This window comes from Penaeus chinensis, chromosome 10, assembly GCF_019202785.1.
Source record: "Penaeus chinensis breed Huanghai No. 1 chromosome 10, ASM1920278v2, whole genome shotgun sequence".
Classification (NCBI taxonomy): Eukaryota; Metazoa; Arthropoda; class Malacostraca; order Decapoda; family Penaeidae; genus Penaeus; species Penaeus chinensis.
In genome coordinates, this window is record NC_061828.1 from 1607586 (window position 1) to 1633564 (window position 25979).

The window sequence follows — 25979 nt, forward strand, 5'->3', positions numbered from 1 at the left end:
GTGAATTTATGCCAAGATCATACCACGTTGAAAGCACCGCTTCTCGTCCGATCAGCGAAGTTAAGCAACATTGGGTCTGGTCAGTACTTGGATGGGTGACCGCCTGGGAACACTAGATGCTGTTGGCATTTTATTATATATGGTTAGGGTGTTTTTGGACTTTCATATAATTTATAGTTGCTCTTACTATATTTGTGTAAAGAAATCAATTGAAATTATGCTTCAGTCTATAGGACACAGTAAAATTCCTCGTCGTCGGAAAGAGGGAGAAGGATAGACAGAAAGCAAATATGCAATTCTGCACTCCAAACAATTCACTAAATTTCTGGTGCTAAACAGATGTTGCAGTAGTTTTTGAAAGAAAAAATAATTGAACCAGTAGAATTATATTAGTTATGTTATTAACAATCGTGTTAGTAATGATACCTATAAAAGAACAATAATAAAATGATTGCAATAAAGATATCAATCTAACATAAAACTCACGATTAAGTTTTCTTAGTATATTTGTCATCAGTTTTGAAGCTTTGGCACTGTACCATTCCTTGTAGCCTTCCAGTGACAAAAAAAAAAAAAAAAAAAAAAAAAAAACACTTTAAAAAATCAGTGCCGTCTATGTGTGTTCTTACCGTAAATATACAGGCTGCTAATTCAACCGCTAACGATACTAAATATTCGGATGCGTGACCGTCTGGGAACACCAGACGCCACTTTTTCGGTAGACAGCTGTAGAAATCAATAAATTATAAATAAGGTTAACAAGCATAATCACAAGCATACAACACAACATTTGGTCCAGCTTCTGCGCTAGATAAAGCAGATATAGAAAATTATATATGGAAATATTCCAAGCAAATAATTGCTTATTAGGAAACTGCATATCAAGATAGCGACATGTCCACGACCTTGAAGTACAATAATCTACTATTCCCAATTTGTAATTATTTTTGTCATAATTATCAGTATGATTATTATCGTAATTACTGATATAATGATTAAGATGGCCATGTTCACAATGGTTATTATTTTTTCATACCATGATCACTATTATTAATTGAATATAATTAATAAGATACTAATTATCATTAAAGAAGAATTAGTTATTATCACCAGCCTTTTTACTATTTAATTTTTGCTTAACCCATTTGTCCCGGATTTATGTTCTGTCCCCTGTAGTTTTTGGTGAATTTTGTTACATACAGATGGCTCCACGTTCTCAGCCGGCAAGGAGTCTATCAGTAGGCCCTAGTTACCGATCCTGATTTTCCCAATTGCTGGGAAAATGTGTTTTTCTTAATAATACCATTGCTATCGATACTGTTATTATTGTTATTGATGTTATGATTAATAAATTGTCAATAAAATATTTTAGACAATGAAATGATACAAAAGACCCTTTCCTGAAGTGAAGGAAAAGGATAAACAGGTGAAATAGGTAGTTCTGATAAGTGGCTATTTGTTAATAAATAACTTGTAGAGCCATCTATTTGTAAATACAATAAATAAACGTGTAATACAGTGGGCATGGCATGTATTCTTGCCACATGGGGCGAATGAGTTAAGTTATCATCCATAATATCACCAGTGTCATTGATATAACCAAATCATGATTTAGATTCATCATTGCAGTAGTATCATGATTACCACTATATTAACAGTGATGATAATATTAATGACAGCAATGATCTTATAATAAAAAGAATAATGATGGATATAATAATACTAGTGATAATCCTAATAATACAGATAAAAAAAAAAAAAAACAATAATACTTATAATACCACCAAAACATTATATGAAAGCATTCAAGGTTTAAGATTCTGTAATAATGATTAGCTATACCGTTTAGCTCTTCCTAATGTGCAAGAGATACATTGCATGTGTACACAGATTTATAACCATATACAATGTCATTTTACTCAATTTCTTATGCATTACTTAATTAGTAAAAAGGCATACGGCAGATGTATGGAAATGGTGACAGTTGAGTTAGAATTGTCTATACTGCCGATCGTGGTCGGTTGTTATTGTTGCATGAGTGGAATTGATGTCGAACAAATTGCAAGTAGAACAGCGAAGGGAAGTACAGGAAAACACACGATTATGCCGAAGGCCTTTTCACTTCACTTTTTCATCATGCCTTGATGAAGTAGTAAAGTGAAAAGGCCTTCGGCATATTCGTGTGTTTTCCTGTACTTCCTTTCGTTGTTCTTATTGTTCCATATATTGTGAAGCAGATCTCAGAGATGTGACATATTATTATGGTAATGAAGTTTGATGGAAAAGAGATATATTAATTTTAGAACGGATGTAAACAGTGAGCACTGACAGAAAACTGGTTAACGTTAAAGTTTCTCTACCAAGGATCATATCTCGTTGAAAGCATCGATTTTCGGCAGACCAGTTACTTTTACAGGTTAAAAAGCACAAATGCCAACACACAGCACAACATTAGGTCCAGTATCCACAACATTGAGGCACAATAATTTTCCCTTTCCGTTATTGCTTTGCTATTTTTAATTATGGATAATATTTATGAATTGCAGATTGGCCTGTTTTTTTATTTATCATATTTTTTTGTAATTATTATTGGTTCTGTAGGCGTTTCATGTGTTTCCGAAAATAATGAAAATATGGTCAAAATGTGATTTTTTCCCCCAAGATATGCGTCATTTATTGCTGGGGGGAGGCGATCTGATCATTTTTAGAATTAACAGTAGACAAAATCAGAAAAAAAAAAGTTTTCCAAATCTGTGGAGGCTGCCATATTGCAACTTTATATATATATATGTATAAAATGTACATACATATATACATACACACATACGCACATACGCATATGCTTACATTAATCTTGCATACATTTGCATATACATATGCACATATATTTTTAAATGTATTGCTTGTATATGTACACATATACAAGCATTCATACAAATGGGCAAATACACGCTGTTATCTATCGATATATATACTTAGACAAATTACTTCTTACAAGTGTCTTATGTGTAATAGATGGGTCTTTAGCGAATTTTTTGAGTGACAGAAGTGATGGAGCATTGTGGAGAAGTGAGGGCAGAGGATATCTCAAATCATGTCTGTATCGGTTTTTTGCGTAGATATTAATACATTTAGAAATGAAGAGAACACAAATGGACATATTTATATTTCTCAGTTTCAATAGTTTTAGTGTAAAAAATGCACTATTGGTGTAGCCATAATTGCCTAATCCAGCAATTGTCCTCGTTTTTGGTCAGTTATAACGGGTTTTAACGTGGTTTCATTGGCAGTTCCCCAGATAGTGTTGCAGTATGTTAGATTTGGATAGATACATGAAAATGGATGCATTTACAGGCATTCATAGTGATAAAATCACGGGTATGGTACAAGATACCACATTGTTTATTAATTTGTTGACGAATAGTGTTCGTATGACTTTTCCACGACAATTTATCGTCAATCATTACTCCAAGAAATTTAGTTTCGGTTTTCCTTGACAAGAGTTTATGTTTTAACATAAGCAAAAGTGTAGGGGGAAGTTTCTTTTTTTACGATTAAATATAACATAATTGGATTTAACAATATTTAGCGTCAGTTTGTTTGAAGAAATCCAATTACTGATAGTGTTAAGTTTTCTATTGGTGTAACTAATGAGTTGATTAATATCGTTACCTGAAGCAGAGGCTACTGTTATCAGCATATAAGATGAATTTCAGATACGAGGATGTTTTCTCAAACTCATTGATTTTGATCAGAAAACGAAGAGGCCCTAACATTGACCCTTGAGGTACGCCATGAGATAATGGAAGTCGGATTCATTATATTTGTTTGACATATATGAATGAAACGAGCGGTTAGCAGAGCCCCTGACACCACAATGTGATAATTTTGAGAGCAGAACTGGATGATTAATCGTATCAAAAGCCTTAGATAAATCAAGACATACAGCATTTGTGAATTCGTTATTATCAAAGACATAACAGCCATTTATGTTGATTTATTCCTTGTAAATTCAGTTAGACAATCTGACAGAATACTGTTGCATATGAGATGGTTTTCCAATCTGATATAAATAACCGTTTTCCAATCTGATATAAATAATTTCCAGAGGTTTACTTATTGTGGCCAGAACTGATACGTCTGTAGTCATGAATATTGGATTTGCAACCTAATTTGTGAACTGAAAGTAACTTTTGCTGTCTTGAGTTTATCAGGGTATATACCCTGTGGAGTGGAGCAGGGGACGGGAAATGACAGTCAAAGTGTATTTAATTATTGGTGCTGTGATGCCATCATTACCGGAGGCAGAATTGTTCAGTTGATTTACTACCTGAGAGAGTTCGGATTCGGTTACGGGATTTAAAAAATAATTTATGTTGTGCGGAGGCCCCCTGAAACTCATGAAGCTGTGGAATGGATGAGTGACATTGTTAAATAAGTTATGTGCAACATTAGCGAAATGATGATTGATATAATGAAGAATTTGACTAGAATCTCGGGAGTGACCTTCCTCTGCTTCTGTCGTTTGATTCTGTGATGTATTATTTCTGTTCAAAATTGAATTGATATTCCGTTTATTCCCGCAGTTATTTGAGTTAGTCATTAATTTTCCCGTATGGTATTTGCTGCGGGGCAGAGCGAATCACTTAAGTGAGATTTTGCAGAAAAATACTTATCATACCCAGCTGAACAAAATATTTGGCTCATTAGAACAGAAAACTAAACCCAACATACATCACTTCAGGAATCCCTAAACTGATCAATTCTGCCCTCGTTAAAATCTCTGGTCGCAAGGAGAGAATTATAATTGGTACTATAGCGTACGGTTATAAAAGTCACTCTACTCGGACTTTTAGATTCCAGGCTGTATGTTGCTATTCGAAATTATATAATTTATAAACTGCTGCAGCAGCAATATGTAAACAAATATAGCAGGCATGCTTCCGTAAACAATGACCTCGTTACTTTTTACGACAATGACGTTTATTTGTTTACTTCTATAATCCTTAACCGATATGCTATTCCCCTTATTCAGAAATATAATATAAGTGATCAACAAGGAAAGTTATTAATACGGTTGTAAAATCATACTTTTTTTTTAGGGCACATTCACAGCGCTAGATCTGAGAGCGTGAAACAACGACTTCACCACCCTGTGACCGCACCAAACGGCGACGCGATCATTCCAAATATTTGTATATGATGTGACGTGCCATAAGGGGGAAACTGCATGCCCACAGAGAAGACATAACAACGGAGCGACGAACAGGAAAGCACAAGACTATTCAGTGAGCCTTTTCGCTATAATTCTTCAGAAGGGCAATGTAGAATAAATAAACTAGAAAAGGCCTTATATTTCCTGTTGTTCCCTACTGTTTTTTTTTTTTTATGGGGGGGGGGGGGGGTTCTCTGTAATTTGTTCAGCATTTATCGAACTCGAGATGTGATGTCTTTCAGGAGTATTAAAGCGAGGAATGCAAATAATAATCTTACATTTTCCGCGGTTACGATGGAAGAAAGTATACATTTTATAGGTTCCGTTTAAAATATCTAAATCTTAACTGATGATATACACACGACAACTACATTGTTTCTATTGATTGGAAGAAAGTGAGGGAGATACTGTAGAATGGGGGAAGAGACTTCACTATTCCCCTCATTCCTTTATTCATTAAAGGAGAGCAGTAATCAATCCCTTGAATTTGTCTATATCCCTAAAGAAAAACAGTTTAAAGTGCTACACATGAGAAGAGAGATATCCAAGTTTTCAATTCCAATTTCATTTTGTAATGAAAGGGTGGTCAAAAATGATTTACTTCCAACTTTTCTTATCTAAGACTATGTTTACACACGACAACAACAACAACAAAGTTAAAAGAAAAGACCCGTTACCAGGGGGGAAAGAAGGCGGGAGAGGGGAAGGATAAAGGGGGGGATCGAAAAGATGATTTAGTAAGAGAAAAAAGAGTCGGGGCTTAACCCAACATGCGGGGTAAAAGTTGGGGGGCATAGCTGACCGGGAGGTAGAAAGGAGGATAAAGGCTGGAGAGGGAGGCCCCGCGCCATCTGTGCGCGCGTGGCCCTGACATGGCGGGATTCGCCTGGCATGAGCGAACTCATGGGTCGGCGAGTCCACATGCCCGGGCTGCGGCGCGCACTCGGCTAACGGGAGGTTGGGAGCGGAGAGGGCGGCCTGCCAGGCGCCATCGGGGCCCCACCGTGCACGGACTTCTCGCCCATGGCAACGGTGGCGCCCTCGGCTAACCGGGAGACTGCGAGGGTGAAATACGAGTGAGATCGCTAATCAGAGGCTATCTCCCACGCCCGCGTCGAGCAGAGATTTCTCTCTGACGGCGGCAGGACTTCCAGGGAGACGTGCTCTGGCGATCTCACCACGCCTGGATTAGCAACACTGGCCATGACATCTCCTCCCCCACTCGCGCGTTGCCACTCCTTACGGCAAAGGAGCCACGGTCATGGCAGGGTGCAGGCGGCAGATGTCACGTGTCGGAAATCCGAAACCAGTGAGATTGAGGTAAGGATTAGGATGAGGGACGCTTACGCTATGGAAGGATGATGAGATGGGGCGTGGGCGAGGTTGAGGTTACGCACGGAAGAGAGAGAGAGGGGGGGGAAGGGAGTTAAAAACGGGATAGGGCTCTCTTAAGAGGGGTTATTTTAATTAGGAGATTAAAAGGGGGAGTTTTGGAGAAAACATCCACCATAAAAAGTACTTATAAACTAGGGGAATTAAAACATGAATGGTAAAAAACTAAAAAAACGTAAAAAACTTAATAAAATGTAACACAAGAACACAAGTAAAATTGAAAGCTTAAAAAAGGATAGGCAGCAAATTTACGCTGCTCGACATCCGCGCTCGCGAGACCCGGCAACAATCACGCCGGAGCGTGATTGGCCGAGCTGTGGGGAGCGCGGGTGCCGAGTTTATAGTAAAAAGCGCCGAAGCTTTTTTAACTTCAGTTTTATAAAAGTATAAGAATTAAAAATACGAACGAAACAAGGGAGGAGGATGGGTGAAAGACGTGAAGGAAGTATGAGAAGCACACAAAGGAAAAGATGATGCTGCCAAGCCAGGAACTGGCCCCTGTTCATCGCCTCGGTCTGGCGAGAAGACATCGCGGCCAGGGCCGCCCTTCTTCTCCTGAAGAAGGCATGGTCTACCCAGACGGGCAACCAAAACGCGAGGTTTGTAGTTGTTGTTTACATAGCCTCCTGCGCCAGGGAGAGGCACAGAAGCATTTCTCGTGATCGTGAGGTGATCGTGGGGACGACACAACTCGTCCCCAGCCCATAGTACAGATCCATGTGGGTGCTTTATTCTGATTGATCTGTAGCTTGTGTGCATTTGTATGTAATGTGGGTCTGAGTGCGTGTGTGTGTGAGAGGAGGGTGTGTAAGGGCTTTGAACAGGTGCAGTTTGGCGTGGGAGGCAGCTCATCTAATTGTCAGCACGCCATTTAAAGTAGGTCAAGCTGACGCTGACCCACTTTTCGTGGCGTTTGCTGCTCCCGGAACCGAGGCCGCGGACGAGTCCGAGCCCCGTCCCCCTCGAGGTCCGGGAGGGACTCCTGAGAGAGGGAGACGTGGAATTCTCGGGAATCGGCGGACCAATTCCCGATGTTTCCTAGTCCCCCGAGGTTCCCCCCAACGGGGAGAACAGCTAGCGAGGTAGCCCCCGCTTCGACCTCAGGGAGGTCGATTTGGAGGCTATCCTCGCTATCGGAGTCCCCCAGAATGGTGTTGTCATGGTGACCACGAGGGGGTGCGGTGGTCGCCGGGGGCAGTGGGTCTTTCTTGTCTTTCTTCTTGTGCGTGTTTAGTGGTGATGGTAGTTTGCGTTTGTGTTCGTTTGTGTTTTTTGTAGTATTTGGTTGTGAGCTTAGTTTTGGTTGGCGTTGTGGTTGTGGTTGTGGGAGTAGGTGTGTGCGGGAGGTAGAGGGCTGTGGTTGTGTGGTGGTCGCCGGTCTATCCTCGGTGTTTGTATTTGTTTGTGTGTGATATTCAGCTATGTATAGGTCTTCATCTTCAAAGATTTCCCTGGGAATCACAATGTTAGGGAGGTTGTTTCTTTGTAGGAGTACAGGGACAATGTCTGCGAATCTTTGTGCTTTGTATTTGGCAGCTATCAAAGCTACGTGTAGTATAGTTTGTATTTTAGTGTTAATGTCAGGTGTGAGAGTGTTGGTTTGGGGGAACTGAGGTGGGGGAGGCATTGTGGTTCTCGGGGGAATCGTGGGAGGTCTTGTGGTGATGGGTGTAGATGTCTGTAGGGGTTGTTGAACTGTTGAGGCGTATGTTGGGTTGGTGTTTTGTTTAAGTGCTTGTCTTTTCGTCTTCAGAATCTCTTTTCGTGTAGGGCAAGACCCGCTGACGGCGGCGTGCTGCCCCTCACAGTTGCAACATTTGGTGGGCTTGTTGCAAGTGGCGAAGAAGTGCCCAACTTCGCCACAACGACTGCACCTTTGTTCGTGTGTACATGTGTGTTTTTTGTGATTGTATCTGTAGCACTTCAGGCATTGGTCAATCTGAATGAAGCACTCAGGTTCTATGTTATAGGTGGGGACGGATGTGTTAAACATCACGATCCCACGAGAAATGAGTTTCTGTGCCTCTTCAGGCGATGAGCATCGGATCTTGACGATCCGAGATTCAGGAGGTTTGTAAATGTCAACTACAGTGACATCGTTTTTGGCTGTAATTTCCGCCTGAATGGCCTCACACGATCGTGGCGGGATTGTTTTGTCGATCTTTTTTGCCACGACCGTGCATTTTGCCTTGGTTTCAGGGGAAGGAGTGGGTTTAAAGCCCTTAGCAGCGAGTTTTCTTTGGCCAGATGAGGAGAGGAAGGGGGTCATTTGTTCTGGTTTGGCTACAACAACTTTAAAACCGTTGTGAACTTTAAAGCAGTGCGTGACGGCAACCTCTGTGATTTCAAAGATTTTCTGGAGAGCCACCTCACAGGAGATGGGCTCCCCAGAGTATGTTAATTTGATCATGTGACCCATGATCGCATAGCGTAAGGGTGATGGTGATGGGAAATTGGGGGAAGGCTAGCAAAGCTAATATGACAGGAACGTGGAACGGCGGAAAGTGGTTTCAAAAAAGGGAGGCACACTGAGCAATTAACAGTCTTTGTGTGTTAGGGCCGGTCGGGGTTGAACCCTGCCGAACGGGCGTGAACCCTTATATGTTCGGCCGGCACCTCGCAGTAAAACTGTCAATTGCCACAGTGCTTCGTGTTTTAATTGTAAGTACTCTGACCTACAATTAAAACACTAGCTCCAAAGTAAGGTAAGCGTGATAACACCCAAAGTTATACACACAAGGCCAAGGTCGTCTTTTGCGTGGGGTGTCAAACGATCTCTTTACAAAGAGACCCGCACAAAAACCTTGGGACCTAGTGGTCCTGAGAGCCCTCGACACACGACAGCCAATAAGAGCATCATATCGAGTACATCAACCCCTCGACCGAACAGCTATCGCCCTTTTTCTCTGCGACAATATTTACACAAGCTAGCCAATGAGAGAGCCGAATGCCACGAGTTAACCAATCGCAACGCCGGGCTGTTTTTTCAACTCCTTGTCGCAGCAGAATTTTCAGTCGTCCTTGAAACTGAAAATAAAGAGTAAGAGTATTACGAAGCAAGTGTTGTTGTGAGAAGCGACAATAAATGTTATGTAAATGTGTGAAACACAGTAAAGATAAATGAGATTATGTTCTTGACAAGGTAAAAGAGGAGTGTAGTTGGTTTCTAAGGAAGTGGTTGTTTATGAAATCACGAACAAAGTGGTTAAATGTTCTCACATTTTCTTATGTGTTTATGAACTGTGTGGGCATGTACGTTTCATCAGTATAAGTATAGAAATAGTGGAAGTGAAGCAAGTGTTATTGGCATAGTGTTGTCGATCTAATGTGAATGAAATCTTCGAAAAGGACACCAACACCCATGATATATAGAATTAAGGACAAGTTCTGAGAAGGCAGAAGAAAGAAGACAAAACTCTAAAAAACGGTAAGTCCTAGATGACACCTACTTTTATGAGTTGTTTGTATGTTTACGGTACAATTGGCGGTGAGAGTTTCAGATTTTTTCTTGGAAACTTATAAATTGCAGCTACAGTGCATTTACGTGTCGGAAAGTTATCGTTATACTGTTTTTTTTTCCTCATTAAGTAAATAGTTTCGACATGATTTGCTTGTTTGTCAGTTTTACGGAATTACTTGCTGCTTTAGAGACCTCCCTCACATGTTGTCTTGGGGAGGATAATCACTTGAAGTACCCAGATTTGCGATAAGATGCTAGAGAGATGGTTGAACCCTATCTTGAAAGGACATAGTAGAGCTGTGTTTACCCTTTTGAGATTGCTGAATTTAGTGATAGTTTCTTAATTTTTTCTTACGATAATTGTATTAATAATGTCTCATCTATAAAGGCTAGTTAGTATCTGAAGTTACCAGCAAAGTTAACTTTATCTATATCTTCACACACATACACACATGTATATACACATATACACACATGCATACACATAGACTTATGTACACATGCAAGCATATACACAAATGTACACACATGGACACATGTACACACACATAAACATATGTACAAACACACACAAACACATGCACACATGCACACATGTACAAACACATGCACACATGTACAAACACATGCACACATGTACAAACACATGCACACACATTACTAACACATGCACACACATTACTAACACATGCACACACATTACTAACACATGCACACACATTACTAACACATGCACACACATGTACAAACACACACAAACACATGTTCAAACACACATAAACACATGCACACACATCCATATAAACACATGCACACATGTACATACACACATGCACACATGTACATACACACATGTACATACACACATGTTCACATATACACATGGACACATGGACACATGGACACATGTATACATAAAGAAATAGCAACACTTCCTGACCATGACTCGATTCTAGGTCACCCCGGGTATGAAACCAGAGGGCCAGTACTAAACCAACCATGCCACGCGACCAAAAGGAGTGTGCAACTAGGATCTCACTAGCTCTATAGGCATCATCCTATCTACTCATACTTTGGTAATGATAGTGAAGTTTTACACACACTCCTTGTGGGCACTTGGTGGAAATTAATTTAGCAATTGTTCAATTAGTTTACACAAACACACACATGCACACATGTACACATGTACACGTACATATAGACATATATGTGCCACACACACACACACACACACACACACACACACACACACACACACACACACACACACACACATGTAGACATAGACATTAATGTGCCACACACACAGACATAGACATAGACATAAATGTGCCACACACATCTTATACACACCCACCAAACAAACACACAAAAAAGGTATATGCTCACACCCATCTACACACATCTACACATACACACACACATACACATATGCTTGTACACACATGGAAACATTTACACATAGATGAACATGCATGCACACATGCACACGTTTATGTACACTAATGCACACATACACCCCCCACCCTCCCCACACACATTTACACATGTACAAGCACATGCACACACATGTACATACCTATGCACATACATGTGCAAACCCATGCACATACATTTGCAAACCCATACACATACATGTGCAAACCCATGCATACACATGTACAAACACATGCACATACATGTACAAACACATGCACATACATGTACAAACACATGCACATACATTTACAAATTCATGCCCATACATGTACAGATACATGCATACAATGTACACAGACACATGCACACTATGAACACATGCATACACACCTACACATTAACAGACCAACCCATGCATGCACACACATGCACAAACACATGCATACAGTGTACACAACCTACAAACAAATGCATACAATGTACACACACACACACACACACACACACACACACACACACACACACACACACACACACACACACACACATGCATACACACACATATGTAGACTTTCACACACACATGTACGTAGACATGCACACACACACACACACACACACACACTCACACACACACACACACACACCACACACACACAATACACACACATGCATACACACACATATGTAGACTTTCACACACATGTAGTAGACATGCACACACACATGTACGTAGACTACACACCTACACACACACACACACACACACATACACCACACACACACATGCATACAATGAACACACACATGCATGCAATGAAACACAATGCATACAAGAACACACATGCATACAATGAACACACACACATCATGCATACAATGACACACACACACATGATACAATGAACACACCACACATGCATACAATGAACACACACACACCATGCATACAATGAACACACACACACATGCATACAATGAACACACACACCCCACCACACTCACACTCACACACATACACATGCACAAGTGTACACACAAATGTATGTAGACATTTACACACACACACAAACACCCTTTGTTCTGAATTCCCTCCCCCTCCCACACATCTCATCATCTTTCACAGACTTTTTTGTGACAATGAAACACATGCTCTGCCCATTACAGTTAATTTATAAGCAGTCTGAAAAAGTTCATAAGTCTACGTAGTGTTCTTTCCAAAATTTTATAACATCACACTTCCTAAGTGTCTTCCCGTCCCGACTGTATTCTACAGTAAAGTCAGCTGTGACCAGTGTGGTTTATTAGGGTCACTTAACTTCCACGTACAGCCATCTCTTTCACCCTGGAATAACAAATAATGCTGTGTTATCTCATTAGATATATGGTAATGACATCAAAATTACAAGAGTTTGAGATGATTATAACTGCCCCTACTAAAAAAGTCTCAAACTTATTGTAAGTACCTCGTATATGTATATGTGTGTGAGTGTATATATAGCATAGGTCAGTGAGTAATTTTGTGAAAGTTGAATGACCTCTGAAAACAATTTTATTTTAGTGGTCTACGAAAGAAAATAAAAATATATTACAGAAAAACCTAGTTTATGATTGTTGAAGCAATTATTTGTTTTGCCCCCATAAATGTCTGTTTATATAGTGGCCTAGTGGTTTACCAGAGGTATCCCTCACTTTGCTAATGATTGCACTTTAGGCTTTACTACAAATTTTACTCTTTTTTGTTTTTTATCTTTTGTACTACCAGTTACCAAGTCAGTTGTTCTAAGCAGTCCATTAATTTATTGTCAATATTTTTTTTTTTTTTCTAACAGGAATAGTTAAAAGCAAGCATTGATTTATCCTTTTATTATCTTAGGAGTAATAAATAAGAGACAGTTTTATAGGTAATTTCCTCAATTACTTGTTAATATATTTAAAATCCATTTGTGATATATAAAATTACAACCATTTCTAAATATATTGGTCATATATAAAAGCTTGCAAATAACTTTTATCATGGGAAGCTTGCATTTTTATTTTTTATGTGTATATATATGTATAGATATATTTGTATGTATTTATGTATATGAACCGCGTTCATGTTGACAAATGTATAAAAGGTATGAATGAGAATGAATATCTTCACAATACAAGAGATGTATTTGACCGGTTTCGACTTTGTCTTCGTCAGAAATACATACATTAAGGGAAATACAGAGTATATATATATCAGACATGAGGTGATGAACTACCTGCTGACTGTGACTTCCCACTTGTTGTTCGTATAATTGCAGCTGCGACCTTTGATAGTTTGAATCTACCCGACGCTGCGTTGATGCTTTTCTCCGTCGCGATGTAAGCAGCTTCCATGACCTTCCTTTTCTGTATGTACAGTCCTCCATGGACTATTTTTGCTTCCTTCCAATTGGGTAGATGTCCAGCTTCATCTACACGTACCACCATGGCGTTGGAAGTTCTATGGTGACGGATGTCAGCTCGATGTTCGCTGATCCTGGTGCTGAAACCTCGCCCTGTTTCACCATAGTAAGCTGTATTGCAACTGCTGCAGGGTACGCGATATACAGCACTGTTAGGGTTGCTTCTGAGCTGCTTCTTGTCCCGTATCATGTCATGTATCTTTTTCCCGGATGTGCTGGTGATTTTCACATTATCGCCAAAGTATCTGCTAATCGTCTGGGAAATGTTACACAACGGTAATATGAGAAAATCATTAGAAGATGTAGGGTTTGGTTTCGTGAGAATATTCTCCACCTTCTTTCAGAGTAGTAATGGATATAATCATTTATGTTTGTAGGCTTCCTGTATACAGAGAAACGTAGGCCGTTGTCACCCTGATGGATCAGAGTGTCCAAGAATTATAGAGGATAAGAGTAAACAAAGAGTTAGCTGCACCCTACTCTTCACATGAAAATGGAACATTTGAGAGATCATACACATAAATTTTTGACATGGCTCAATGTTTACTGACTGAGTCCAAATTACCCAAAGATATATGTGGTTATGCTGTGAAAGCTGCTTGTTACTCAGAAGACTCCAGCAGCAATGCATACTGGAAGACGGCCAAACATCAGCAAAATGAATATTTTGGGAGTAAGAAGTCTGCATATGAACAAGAGAAGAAGAAACTTGATCCCAAGAGTAAGGAAGGAATAATTAATTGTGGGACATTATGACCAGAGCCCAGCCTACTTGTTTACTTTGCAGAATCTCAAACAGTAAAGAAAATATGATATGTAAAGTATATGGAAAACTTAACCAATATAGCTGAACCATTGAATGATGAGTAAACCTCAGATGAAGATGACATCTTGGTGGAGACTAGACTTCAGCAAAAATCACTTCAAGGAAACCAAGGTGAGCCACCAGATAACCTAATTGAAGAAAGAAGATATTCAACTGAAGAAAGACAGAAACCTTCATGATTAAAGGACTACATTACTGATGAACTGGACGACAGCATCTCCAGTTTGACACATAATGGCTTTATACGTCATTGCTACTGAGTGTCATGTATCCCAGTACTAGTCACCTACCAAGAGGGTATTGCATCTCCAGAGGGACTGCAATGGAAGAAAGCAATGGACGAGGAAATCTTGTTTACTTCAGGACAATAACACCTATGACATTACCACACTGCCTGAGTCACATACAGCAGTAGGAAGATGGGTCCAGTGAAACCTGGACCAAACATCAAAGAAATATACAAAGTAAGGTATGTTGCCAAAGGATATTCACAGGTAAAAGATGCTGACTACAGAGAGATTTTTGCACCAACAGCTTTATTGGATGTGGCTGTACCTATAAATATGGTAATACACCAAATGGATGTTAAAACAGCTTATTTGAATACTGATATAGATCATGAAATTTATGTAGAATAACCTGAATGTTTTGAGAAAAAAATAGTGATGGAAATGTTTTGTACTGTAAACTGTAAAAGTCACATTGTGGTCTGAAACAAAGTGGCAATCACAGAGTTATCATTGTCTGTATCTAAAGCATGAAAGGTACAGTGATAATGTTGTGCTCTTATGGGTGGATGGCTTAATTATTGCCAGCAGTAACATGTCCCTGATGAACAATTATAAGAAATCTAGAATAACAAATTTAGGTAAACTAAACTTGTTTCTTGGAATGTCATATGTTACAGGTAAAAATTACATCAAGGTGAATCAAACCAAATATGTAGAAAAGATTTTTGACAGATTCAACATGTTAGATTGTTATGCAAGATATATGCCACATGGAACCGCAATACATAGAGTAAAGTGCAGCAGTCATATATGCATTGACCAGTCAAACTTGCTTAATGCATGCAGGGAAGATGAGTTATTCTACCATATCAACAGTATAAATATGTATATGTATATATAGATAAATATTTGTATGTGTGTGTATATTTATATATATATACACACAAGTATACATATTTGTGTTTTTATGTGCGTATGTGTGCACGTGTACATAATATATATCCACATATGCATATGTTTATATGTGTCTATGTATATGTATATATATTATATGTATATAATATATATATTATGTGTATAAAGTGTATATATATATATATATAACATAAATATGCACATACACACATATATGTACATTATATATATATAATGTGCATGTATGTATATACATTATATTTGTTATATATTGTATATTGTATGTATATATTGTATATATATTGTTACACATTTACATATATTTATGTGTGTACATATATATGTATACATATATATATTTATATATATAATATATATTTATGTATATACGCATATGTATATACATATATGTACATATATGTACACACACACACACATATATATATATATATATATAGTATGCATATATATATCTATAAACATACATGTATGACTATATATATCTAGGTAGATATAAATATATGTGTTTATGTATATATATACCTATATACTTTGTATGTATATTTTTACATATTTTTATGTATCTGTGAATAACTAAATATACATATGGACATATATATATACATATATGTATATACAGACATATGCATATCCATATATAGACTTCTATATATTTGTAAATCATATATATATATATATATACACACATGCATATATATACATATACACAAAAATGTTTATGTATAATTGTATAAATCTACAGATTTTTGTATACATATATACGTATAAATGCAAATATGCAAATACTTTTCATATGTATCCTGTGCATATGGAATGCCCCTGATTTTTTCCTTAAGTCGGAGTTCGACAAAACATAGCTCGAATAAACTTTAATTTTTGGGATGAATATTTGCCACAGAGAGCTTCCACTTTAAAATTGCATGCGATTTCCCCCATATATGATTTCGAAATATTATCCTCAGTGTCGTTCACTCGGAATGACTTAGCAAAAGTTAAGTGTGACTGGATATTTGTATAAGAAATATTTCAATGCGCGGGGACTTGTCAGTGTGAGCGATCGTGGGTCGGTGGTCGGCAAAGAAAAGCATACTTACCTGGCACAGGAGATACCGTGATCACGAAGGCGGTTTTCCCAGGGTGAGGCTCACCATTGCACTCCGGTGGCGCTGACCCCTGCGATTAACCCAAATGTGGTTAACTCGAGTGTGCAATTTTTGGTAGCGGGGGACTGCGTTCGCGCTATCCCCCTCATTATAACTCGTTACACACAAGTCTTGGACGGTAGACCCACATTTAAATCGTTACCGAGTTGAATATTCTTGGATAACGTAGCAGCACTTTATAGCTTTTTATTTAATATATTTCGGTTACTTCATATGATAAGCTAACCCAAACTTGCCCGATTATTCTTAATTATACAGATAAGTTACTTTTGATTTTGCATGAAAATATTGATAAGTATTCTGAAATCAACTACCGAATATTTGAACGACTGGAGGTAAAAAAAAAAAAAAAAAAAAAAAAAAATGAATTAAAAATGTATATATATATATTTTTTTATTGATATAGGTACGTTAGTTAATGACATCTATGTTTAGACGCTTTAACTATGTTTTGGCAGCAGTGGGTCGGAACACAAAATATTAAACTTGAATAGTTGGAAAACATGGGTAGCAACAGTTTTCTACTGTTAACAACTAATTTTCAAAAAGTTTCGTTGTGTATGTCAGAATGTTTTGCCTAATTTTCTAACGATAGTTTTCTGTGTAGCTGTACAACTAATATAAATGGAAAATTAATGTTTTAGCTGAGGATGAAAGTGGGTTGACGCTTATGTGGTCTAACTCAAGAGTAGTATAAATGTCCAGACTTTTTATTGTCAGGTTAGTTCAGGTCACTTATTTTCTGTGCTTATGTTGATTATGAACCCACCGAAGTGGGCTATATAAAAAATTGAGTAAGACTCATTGAGTTGTTCCCCTCCACGGAAATCTTTAGTAAAAGGCGAAAGATTTATGCGTTTTGAAGGGAAACCAGAGTTACATAAGAAAGGTAAGCGAATTGGCCAACAACGGTAAACCGAGGACTCGTAGAGCGATGAGTATAAGGGCAAGAAAGACATCTTGAAATAAGCATTATTGTTATTTTATCTAACAAGGATTAGCACTCACAAAAGTGTGTGGTTATATTTGCATTAACCAAGTATATATGCCAGGTAGTTTGAACGTGATTGAATTTAACAATTAAAATTGAAAGCTCGCATATGAAGAGGAATGTAGTTCTTTTAAATAATTAACCACCGAGATGATGGTTTAAAGATACATGAACCTTTTGATTCCCGTATCATACTATCTTAGAGTACCTAGATATGTGCACCTTGAATTTTATTGGAGATGCATTGGAATAGGTTCTGAAGAAATATACATTTATTGTTCATATAGTTTAGTTTAGACCCTGTTCCACGTTATTTGATATGTATAAAAGTCTAGTTTTAAACTGTATAGTATATATCTTATGTTTAGATATATATTATTTAGATATAATATAGGTGTAGAGTAGGCAGATACTATAAAATGAGCAAACTACGTGCACATATTGCACCATACATATACCAACATATGAACACAGGAAAATCCGTTGTAGGAGAACAAAGTCATCAGTAAAATGTAGTCTAAGAGTGAATTTATAATGTGAAAGTATGATCATACTTTATAGGATCACTTCTATAGTGCGATTGCCGGGTTTCTCGCCGAGATTCTCGGAATATATTCAACCACGATGAGGACTGTTAGTGTAATCCTCTGAGCGGGAAGCGGCTCTCAAGTGTTTTACTTGAGAGATTTGATGACCGTTCTGACTCGGTTTACCGATGTTCAGAGGAGGATGACACAGGCTGAGTGGTTGAATATCAATCCACAAGAAGTATTCTTGAACTTTTGAAAACTCCTGATAAGGAGAAAAAAAAAAAGAAGTATCTGAGAGGATGAAAACTTACCGCTTCTTGGCTTTCAAAATCCGAAAACTGAGTACCTGTAACTGAAGTGAAGTTTGACTGCTTATAATTAATGTAACTATATTTGTGGTTTCAAATGTTTAAACCAAATTCAAATAATAAATAACTTTTTACTAGACAAGCAGCACTACACACATCATAATTGTGCTTGTCTACTTTGATGTCATTATCAGTAATGCTGCCACTATCATTACAAGGTCCTTCCCCCTAGTTGACTTTGAATTTCAAGAAGTTTTTCAGTAGTCTTGCTGGATTTTTCCAGGCCTAAAACTATTTTTCAAGGATGTATTTTGAACAAAATATGAGGTATACAATACTCTGCCACAAATTCCTACTAGTACTTGTCTTTAAGCACTAAACTATCAAAATAGAGAGTATAACTAGAGCAACAGTGTTCAAACCAAATTTCCAATAATAACTTATTTTTCTTAAATGTACGCTCACCAGACAAGCAGCACTATTACTTATCATAAAACGTGAAGTTTGATTGCTTATAATTAATATAACTATTTTCGTGACTTCAAACGTTTAAACCAAATTTCCATTAATAAATAACTTTTTATTTATTAATACTACTACACAAGCAGCACTATTACATATCGTAATTGTGCTTGGGCTACTTTGATGTCATTATTGTCAGTAATGCTGCCTCTACCACTGTTTGTCTTATTACAAGGTCCTTTCCCCTATTTGAATCTGAAATTCAAGAAGTTTTTCAGGAATTTTCCATGCCCAAAACCATTTTTCAAGGATGTATTTTGAACACAATATGACACACAAGTTTTTAAGATGTATACAATACAAATTCCTATTAGTACTGGTCTTTAAGCACTAAACTATCGAAATAGAGAATACAACTAGAGCAAGAGTGAATATAATGGTCCACGGGTGTGTGACAAAACAAAGTAATCAAATCTCTGGAACCAAGGGTGTAACATGAAAATGATTCTTTTCATTTTATATCATGACACAGACGCTTTTCCTAAAATGAGTCAGTCAATGTAAATTTCCATGACTTTTCCAAGATTTCCTTTTGAAAATTCATTTTTCAAGATTTTCCGGACCTGGACAAAATAAATGCTGGAATTTAATTTTATACAGGAAGTCCAGGTGACGGAAGGACCCTTTATTACTATTACTATTCTTGAGTTCTGTACCCCCGGAAGGACCCTTTATTACTATTACTATTCTTGAGTTCTGTACCCCCTGTTTTACTTCATGTAAATATGAGACTTGGTAGCAGGAATATTGTAAAGGTATGAATGAACCTGAAATCGTGCTTAACATCGGACACGAATCGTAATTATGTATTACCAAGCATCCTTACAGTAGAGGATAAAAATGTGTAAATTGATTAGTAGAACATTAAGAGAAATTTCGTCTTAGTACAGAATAGTAATCACCTGGAAATCCAGGCAAAGTGGTATGAAATCGTAAATTTGTCAAATATTCAATGTTAAGCTTAACTCGCTGAACATGATGTGACAAGTATAGCATATCAAACTAATCAATTCTGTTTAGTGGTCTAATGGTTTGATTCTGTGGATTATCCGCGTAATGTTTGAGTCTGTCATGGAGTGTATTTTTATTTTTGTATAAAAGTGAATTACCACATTATTTCATCCTATGCACTTATGCAACGTGGAAGCAAATCTGTAAAGCGTCACTCAACTATTGAGAGAGGAGCTACTGTCCAATATTGACAATACATATAAATTAAGCAATTAGTGGATACACTACTCAGAGAGCTTTGACCAATTATCAATGTAATTTCTATGAAAGCTATTGTAGAGTATGGTTCCCCTGGTGTTATGCGGGTTAGTAGGTTCAAGTCCTTGTATTTACATTTCTGTGTAAAAATGCGTCACTATATCTTTCTAACTTGCATTTGATATGCACAGTAGATGATGAAGGTAAGGTTTTACAGAGTAGAAAATATTGTCATTTAGAGACACCTAATTTGAAATGATAGTAATATTGGTAATATAGATCTGATATTGCGTTCATATAACTGAATAATTCTTATCTTGATTATAAGTAGATTAATCCGGTACTAGCGACCCATAGCAAAGGTGTAGTAAACCACTAGAAATCAGTGTGACATTTTTTCTGTTCATTTTTAACAGAAATCACGCAGCCGACATATAATGTTATCCGAAAAGTTTATACAAGGTTTTGATTAAAATCCTTCTCGGTGGGATTGGAGCAGGTATTACCTGGCCGATTCTCGACAACGTTGTAGGAAAGCGTCACCGACTCCTGTTTACAGAGTGGACTTTGGTGTCCTGCAAATTTTAATAATTTTAATTTGTTGGAATGATATCCTCCCCGGAGGGAGTGGACCAATCCCGGAGGTACTGCAATACCGGGCCGATCCGCGGCAAAGGTGGAGCAAGCCCCTAGCACTTCGCCATTTTCCAAAAATCAGTTTAATATCGTAGATCCCACATGGGGATCGTATCAGATATTAAGCTGATAAGAACAGATACTACACTTTGATCTTAGCCAAAAGGCCGAGAAGCGATACTGAAAGAAAGTTGAAAGTGTGTCCTAGAAAATGTTTCTGTGGACTTGCTAGTGAAGTTCTTTATAGATAGCAGGGCGTAAACGACATGACGTTGGAAATTATTTAAATCTTGATTGCCATATGAGAATGTTTCCTATATGAAAATTCGAAAAAAAACTGTTGCTAGGATTTTCAACGTTGGATAACTTCATCGGACTCTAAAGAAAGTACATGTGGGCAAAAACTTTTAGCTTTTTAACCAACTGCCACAAAACCTCTATTAAGATATACCCACGCACGCCCACACTAATAAGCGCACCTCACATGTCCGCATACATATGCACGGCCGCACTTATAGACACGCACGTGCGTAAACATACTGTGTAAATATATTTATATATATATATATCATGAATGTGTGTACATATTTATTTTTTCATAAAAGTAAACGACCACATAATGTTTACGCAAGTATACCCGTAAAAACGACTTGTACGTTTTCTATTGGTAAAAAATCTTTAAACCTGCCATAAATACATTTTACTAAATGTGATTATACTTCCCATATGATATTAGCCTAGCGTAATATAATGGAGATCTAGTGCATACCTAAATGAGCATTAAAATCATATATTACATATATGCAAATATGTATATTCATCTCAATATTGCATTTATGCAAACATGTATATCCATCTGTATTTATGCATGTGTGGATGGATTCGATGGATATGTGTGTATGTGTGTATGTGTGTGAGTGCGCATACATGGCTATACGTATGTCATATAGAATTATAAAATTAATGCCACAAAAACCAAAAAAAAAAAAAAAACATTCACTCTACGATATGTAATGGGTAATTTACATTCAATGCCTTGTAAATGAACGTTTTGTTTCTAAACACTGTTTTGAAATATGTTTCATTCACTAGGAGTTTTTTCGGAAAACTAAAATCAAACTGTGATATTTGTATACAATATTGTAGTGCGCGTGGACTTCTCAGTATAGGCGGGCGTGGGTCGATGCGTGGCTTCGGAGAGCATACTTACCTGGCACAGGAGATACCGTGATCATGAAGGCGGTTTTCCCAGGGCGAGGCTCACCATTGCACTCCGGTGGTGCTGACCCCTGCGATTAACCCAAATGTGGTTAACTCGAGTGTGCAATTTTTGGTAGCGGGGGACTGCGTTCGCGCTATCCCCCTTACAATATTGGTTTTACCAAAAAATTATCCTTAGCCACCTGTCGACTTAGGAAGCTCTTCTCCGCTTGCTTCTTCGTTAAGTTAGTTTGTCAAAGCAGCCCACTGGAAGAAAAGTGCCTAATGATAACACTGATATGTTATTCCGAAAGCACACAAATATTACAAATCACTCGTTCGAGGATATTGATGTATATCGTAAACGTGTAAAAGTATCGAAATGCAGAAGGAAATTCAGATCAGTATCATGGTAGTCTTTATTTTGGGAACAATAAAGCATTTTTACCATTCAATTCATATGCATGGTTATGGGGCAATATTATAGGTGCTCTGAATCGGTCTTTTAATGAGGAATAATGAACAATTGATCTAAATGTAGATGTAAATGAGATGTGTGTATGCTAGAATATGAATGCAACTATACTGTTTTTTTTTTTTTGTGCGAAAGCTCATTATGTTTAGCTTAATTTTCTTCATTATTGAATTTTCTAAGTTCTAAATTCAAGAAAGAAAGACTCAGTTGATATGAAAATCTATGTTCCTCATAATATAGACTATGTATTTCAATTCTAAGCTTATATCTTGTTTGAACCCAGGGAAGTGGGCTATAGAGAAATTGAGTAAGACTCATCGAGTTGTTCCACTCCACGGAAGTATTTAGTAAAAGGCAAAATATTTATCCATTTTGAAGGGAAACCAGAGCTAACAAATGGGAACCTTAGTACCAATAAAAGTGGATCGAGTGCATATAAGAAAGTATAGGCTAAGAAACTTATATTGAAAGAAATCTTGCTATTTTGTTTAATAAAAATCAACGCATGTAATAGGAATTGTATATTCATGATATATTAAATGTGTATAAATATACATGTAGATACATATATTTATATTTTTTTTTATGTGTATATACATATTGATATATATATATGTTTAAATATACATTTATATATATATTACATATAGATTTACTAATATTAATGTACATATATATTTGTATAAAAGGTATGAACAAGAATGAATATCTTCACAATACATACGGTCAAATACATCTCTTGTATTGTGAAGATATTCATTCTCATTCATACCTTTTATACATTTGTCAACATGAACGCGGTTCATATATATTTGTCTATATATATTTTTGCATCTATATATTTTTATATGTATAGATTAAAAGATATTGTGCAGATTTACCAGTCCTTTGTTGGCAACATATGAATTATGCTTCTTTCATTCTAACCCCAAATATGTTACCTAGGATTTTATTTAAAGTTTGGAAAAGATATATTTTACCATAGAATATCAATCACATATAAAAAACGAAGATATTGATAATTCGTGTTGTCACAGGGACTCAAAAACAAGTATTCCAAAGTTCTACGCCATGGCGATGGTAGTAAATAATTATGTTAAACCTTTTTTACAATATTGGAATTTACATTTAGTGTGATATTCATAACCATATTTTGTTTACATATTTTGTTACTACTGATACTCATGTTCATTTTTATTTACACATATTTATAACAGGGCAGAAAATTAAGGGACTGTTAATAAATCTACCTTACTCATTATAAAACTTATTTACAAGAGTAAGCAAGAAACCTGTCGCTCTCGTTCGCTCTGTAATAACCTCAAAGATCTGTCAGTGAAAATAGTGAACTACATAAAGCCATCATATTATTAAAGTGGTGAAATAAAAGTGTTACGTTACCCATTCCACCACGTTTATTTGTTCCAGGTGCATGCGATACTTTCTTGAACGAGAATTCTCTCTCCCCTTTCTTTGTATTTCTCTCTGTCTGTCTGCCTCTCTCCCTCCCTCTTTCTCTATCTATCTGTGTCTTTTCTCTCTCTCTCACTCTGTTGATAGGGGCACTGAAGACGTGTGAAAGAGGCGCGGGACCTCTTGTCAGTGGTTATGAAGGATCTGCTTTTTAATACTTCTGATTAATACCCTGAGCACTATGAGCGCACCAACCAGTTGTAAGTGTAATTGTTATTACTGTGGTGCAGGTCATCAGTAATATTTTGATGATTAAATTATTTGGTAATCTGTATTACATAAAAATAAACACGCATGATACACAAGTGCGAAAAACACTCTTCTGCTGCAGTACATCAAATCACCCAAATCAGATATTTACATGTCAGAAGGAATTTCCTTCAATGAGGAATTATGTATAGGTTCCTTCCATGAGGAATTATGTATTGGCGGAGAATGTGTTGTTATCGTTATCGCATTAACAAAGAATCAATGTATCGGAATTGCTTTAGTCAATTTTCAAGTATCAATGTATCGGTATCGCTTTTATCAATCCCATGCTACTACAAATAAAAATAATGGAGATAATAATGGAAATACAAGCAATAATGAAACTGATAATACCAATAACAAACAGCAATATTGTAACAACATTGTAACAGTGGCGACAATGTGCAGATTTATAACCGTGTACAGTATCATTTTACTCAGTTTCTTATACATTACTTGTGCACCCTACATTCTTTACAGAGTTGCACAGTTCAAAAATTGGTAAAAGGTTTAAGGCAGGTGCATAAAAGTGGTTACGTTGATTTAGCATTGCTTATCCTGATACTGGTTAGTTGTGATGGATGTATATACTGTGGAGGATCTCAATAATATGACTAGAATGTCATAATAATTAAGGTTGATGCATATAATGTGGAACATCTCAGTGATACGACGAATGACTTGCTAAGTAGGTTTGATGCAAAAACAAAAGATACATCATATTAAAAGGGCCAAAAAATCTGATGAGAGACAAAAGTATTTAATGTCGATGGCATATATGCCAACGATCATACCACGTTGAAAGCACCGCTTCTCGTCCGATCAGCGAAGTTAAGCAACATTGGGTCTGGTCAGTACTTGGATGGGTGACCGCCTGGGAACACCAGATGCTGTTGGCATTTTATTATATATGGTTAAGGTGTTTTTGGATTTTTATATAATTTATAGTAGCACTTACTATATTTGTGTAAAGAAATCAATTGAAATTATGCTTCAGTCTATAGGAAACAGTAAAATTCATCGTCGTTGGAAAGAGGGAGAAGGATAGACAGAAAACAAATATGATAGGAGTAACTAAAGAAAATGCAATTCTGCACTCCAAACAATTCACTAAATTTCTGGTGCTAAACAGATGTTGCAGTAGTTTTTGAAAGAAAAAATAATTGAACCAGTAGAATGATATTAATTATGTTATTAACAATCATGTTAGTAATGATTCCTATAAAAGAACGATAATACAATGATTGCAATAAAGATATCAATCTAACATAAAACTCACGATTAAGTTTTCTTAGTATATTTGTCAT

At 37.0% G+C, this 25979-nt stretch overlaps 7 non-coding genes and 1 pseudogene across 7 annotated transcripts; 5 read left to right on the top strand and 3 right to left on the bottom strand.

Annotated features, from left to right (window-relative positions):
* The first annotated feature begins 10 nt into the window (after positions 1–10).
* LOC125030202 lies at positions 11–128 on the top strand (annotated as a pseudogene).
* Positions 129–17002: 16874 nt separating this feature from the next.
* LOC125030056 lies at positions 17003–17165 on the top strand. The gene has a single exon (XR_007115258.1). It is a non-coding gene; the product is annotated as a U1 spliceosomal RNA (small nuclear RNA).
* A 675-nt stretch (positions 17166–17840) lies between these two features.
* LOC125030154 lies at positions 17841–17958 on the bottom strand. Its single transcript, XR_007115343.1, has one exon. It is a non-coding gene; the product is annotated as a U5 spliceosomal RNA (small nuclear RNA).
* Positions 17959–18614: 656 nt separating this feature from the next.
* On the top strand, positions 18615–18818 carry LOC125030121. Its single transcript, XR_007115314.1, has one exon. It is a non-coding gene; the product is annotated as a small nucleolar RNA U3 (small nucleolar RNA).
* Positions 18819–21261: 2443 nt separating this feature from the next.
* On the bottom strand, positions 21262–21454 carry LOC125030082. The gene has a single exon (XR_007115280.1). It is a non-coding gene; the product is annotated as a U2 spliceosomal RNA (small nuclear RNA).
* Positions 21455–22477: 1023 nt separating this feature from the next.
* On the top strand, positions 22478–22640 carry LOC125030041. The gene has a single exon (XR_007115244.1). It is a non-coding gene; the product is annotated as a U1 spliceosomal RNA (small nuclear RNA).
* Positions 22641–23225: 585 nt separating this feature from the next.
* LOC125030175 lies at positions 23226–23342 on the bottom strand. The gene has a single exon (XR_007115363.1). It is a non-coding gene; the product is annotated as a U5 spliceosomal RNA (small nuclear RNA).
* Positions 23343–25452: 2110 nt separating this feature from the next.
* Positions 25453–25571, top strand: LOC125030086. The gene has a single exon (XR_007115284.1). It is a non-coding gene; the product is annotated as a 5S ribosomal RNA (ribosomal RNA).
* Positions 25572–25979: the final 408 nt, after the last annotated feature.